We start from the raw sequence: 3,601 nt of genomic DNA, 5'->3' as shown, positions 1-3,601 counted from the left end.
TTTTGCAATAGGCCCACAAGGCCTCTAGTAGTTTAGTAGCCCAGTCCTGCTAGTGTGTTGAAAGTATTTTAGTTAAGATCGCCTCAAGGACCTTGTTGGTTCTTTCAACCTGGCCATTCACCTGCGGGTGATACAGAGAAATTATTCTATGTGTTATATGATGGTTTTGTAGGGTGGTCGTAAGCTTATGTAGTATAAATTGTGGCCCCCCATTTGCTATCACTTCCTTGGGTAAACCATATAGCATAAATAACTCAAACAAAAAATTAATTACAGTTTCTTCCGTTTCCCTTGGAAAAGCTATTGCTTCTACCCACTTTGTTACATAGTCTGTAGCAACCAATATGTAGGCTTTTTGGCTTGATGGTGGATTTAATGGGCCAACAAAATCCAATTCAAATCATTCGAAAGGATCCATTACCAACTATGGTTGCAATGGCATCTCATCGTCTTGGCTAGGATGACCCATCCTTTTACAACTATCACAGGCGTCAACATATTTTTTTGCATCTTTGAAAATAGTGGGCCAACAATAACCCATCTGAATTATTTTATGTCTAGTCCTGTTGTCTGCAAAAGTGTTTCCCACAAGGCTCGTCATGGTAAGCTTTCTGAATGTCGTAGATCTCATCTTCGTGGATACATCATCGTATATGCATATCATACCCTGTGTGGAAAAGATAAACATCGATCCAAGAAAATCGGGTGTTGCGTTGGACAATAAACTTTGTTTGTTTAGCTGACAGGTGTGTTGAGGCAAATTAATTACTTATAATTTAATTGTCAACTCGGGGGTTTCATAAAACTTGCGAAGCATGCGTGCATTGTATATGCTAGAAATTAACTTTCAATTTAGATCAATCCAACTATGAAACCAAATAACGACAAAAAAAATTCACCTATTCTAATTCAACACTCAGCTCAAAAGGAATTATAATACAATTATAGTACATCGCGTGGAATTGAAACCTTAATTGATCACACTTGCAGGAATTGAAATTGCATGAAATGAAATCTACTCTAAGGGATCATGTGTGCATTATCAAATTAGTATCCTATGAAATGAATAATCAAAACCACATGACATTAAATGAAAGAAAAAACAACCATTCTTAACCTCTCACATAGAAAAAGATATGAAAGCAAATAAAAACAATTTCTCTTAACTTCTATATAGGAAAGAAAATAAAAACAATCACTCTTAACCTCTAGGTAGGAAAGAAAATAAAAACAATCACTCTTAACCTCTCACATGTGAAAATATATGAAAGAAATAAATCTTAATTTATGAAAGCAATAAATCTAAAAATAACAAATCTCACACATTGTAGGTACCCAATACAAAAGTATGAGAGATGGCAAGTTGAGAGGCTTCCAGTGCAAGCATTACCAATCAAGGTGAACATCACTCATGAGCATGGTGCTAAATCTAAATTCCATTCAAAACATGAATAATCTTAACTTTCCACTTAAGTATCTCCAACTTTACACATGCCTTTGGAAGGATAAGGCTCTCCTATTTATACAAAAACATAAGAAGCTACCTCATTAATGGAGGTCCATTATTCTCTCCCTAGATCCTTAGAAAATCTCATAGAGTTACAACTCAAATAGGTAATGTTGAGACACATATCCTCTTTGACCTTTATCCAAATCTTCTTCCATATCTTGAAGGGAATTCCAATTTGAGCATTTGAGGCCACATAAGGGTGCCTTGGAAGCTTCCAAATGACCTACACATGTCATGAAACTCAAGCCACTTTTAATTATTAGCAAGTATATGTCTTTTTTCTAAGTTTTAAGAATTTAATTCACTTATAATACTAGAAGTCATTAAATTTTGGAAAACACAAATGGAACCCATATAATAATAAAAATGGAGGCTAATGAAAGGTTATATGGTCTTGGAGTTGCAACATGTGAGTGAAATGGTGGAAATCAAGGTAAAAGTGGATGATATTTTGAATACATTTTGGAGATTCTACATTCCCCCCAACTGATGTTATTACATGTCCTCATGCAATCTACTGCATTGCTTAATCATGATTTTCTTTTGAATGAGCTTGGCTTATATCAATTTTCCTTAAACTTTGCATTTGAAAATTTAATTTGTTTTTGCAAAGTATTTCTTGTCATACATTGAATTGCAACACGTTTTGTTGGTTCTTGTGTGACAACCAAATTTTAATTGGTATTGGTTCTTGTGTTTCAATACCTTGTTCCCTTTTGTTGTAGCAAGATTCATTGAACATATTTAAGAATGCATCTTTAAATCAGCCATATAATATGCTTATCATTAGGAATATATTTGTAAATGATATAACTTTTGAACCATAATGCAATCATAATTGATTAGGACAAGTATGTTAGCATGAAATGAAGTGATATGGATGTGATAATAAATGGATGTCCCTTCCCCCCAAATAAAGGTGTTTACAATTTTTTTTCAAATGAGAAAGGGAATATGGTGAATTATTTTCAAAAAATTATAATTTCAGTATTTAAGCAATTCTATGATTAAAAACTGGAAAAGAACATACCTTTACTTACCTAGGAAGTGGACAAACTGTGCATATGTAGAGAGGTTGTAGTTGATGTTAGATCATGGAATAGAATGTAGAATTCCATATGCTTCTTGGTTGCATAAATTGTTGTGAGGTGGTGAAAGTAGATTCTTTATTGTTGTTGCTAAATATGTTGTATCTACTACAAAATGTTGAAATGATATAGTCTTCACCTGCTACAAAACCCGATGGTACAATTCCAGTCATGTGAATAAATGTGTTGTTGTCAAGCATGAAGAGAATTCATTGGATTGCCAGCCATTAATGAATATCGTTAACCAGTGTGAGGCAAACTCGCCATTAATGTCAATGAGTGCCAAGGTACCTAAGTAGATATTGTAAAGTGTGAATAGATGAGCTGATGTCAAGCCAGTTGCAAGATTCAATGATCAAGGGACATTGATGTATTCCTATGATTGTTTTTGAGAGAACTTGTCATTGATGCATACAAACCTCAAGGTATTAATAAGGACTCTAACCTTGCACCTAGATAATGTGCTAATGTCGATAGGCCAAGACTTGTTAGAAGGGAAGCATTATGAAACCCCCATCATCTAACACAAGTATGGAATAATGATTTTGGAAGGACTCTAGATGGAAAATTTGCATCAAGCAGGATTTATTTAACGGAAAGGAAAATGATAAGAGGGTAAACAAGTAAATGGAAAGAAAAATTACAAATCAGAATGTAGGTGAGCTGAGTGTCTTTATCAATGGAAATTATGAAAAATGTGAATGGAAAATTTAAATGGAAAATGTGAATCAAACATGCGACTCTTTGCAAGGAAAATGGTGATGACGATGCTTAGCGAAAATGATTGGATAACTTGTGAGTTTGGAGAGGAAAAATGATGGCATTTATGGATGATAGAAATGGATTCAATTGGTTCATATCTCTTGAAATTGGTCATACAAAACCATTCATGCATAATTGGCTTCCTTCAATTCTCCAATTGCCCTAGAACCTGAAAATAAGCATGGCATTAACATTGCAATAAAACGTAAGTGTGTTCAAAGAGAAGCGATCAATTTCTTTT

This window comes from Pinus tabuliformis, chromosome 3_2 (assembly GCF_031772625.1).
Source record: "Pinus tabuliformis cultivar Carrire ecotype Pingquan chromosome 3_2, CPIR1, whole genome shotgun sequence".
NCBI lineage: Eukaryota > Viridiplantae > Streptophyta > Pinopsida > Pinales > Pinaceae > Pinus > Pinus tabuliformis.
The sequence above is the reverse complement of the archived record's forward strand: the minus strand, read 5'-3'. Positions refer to the sequence as shown.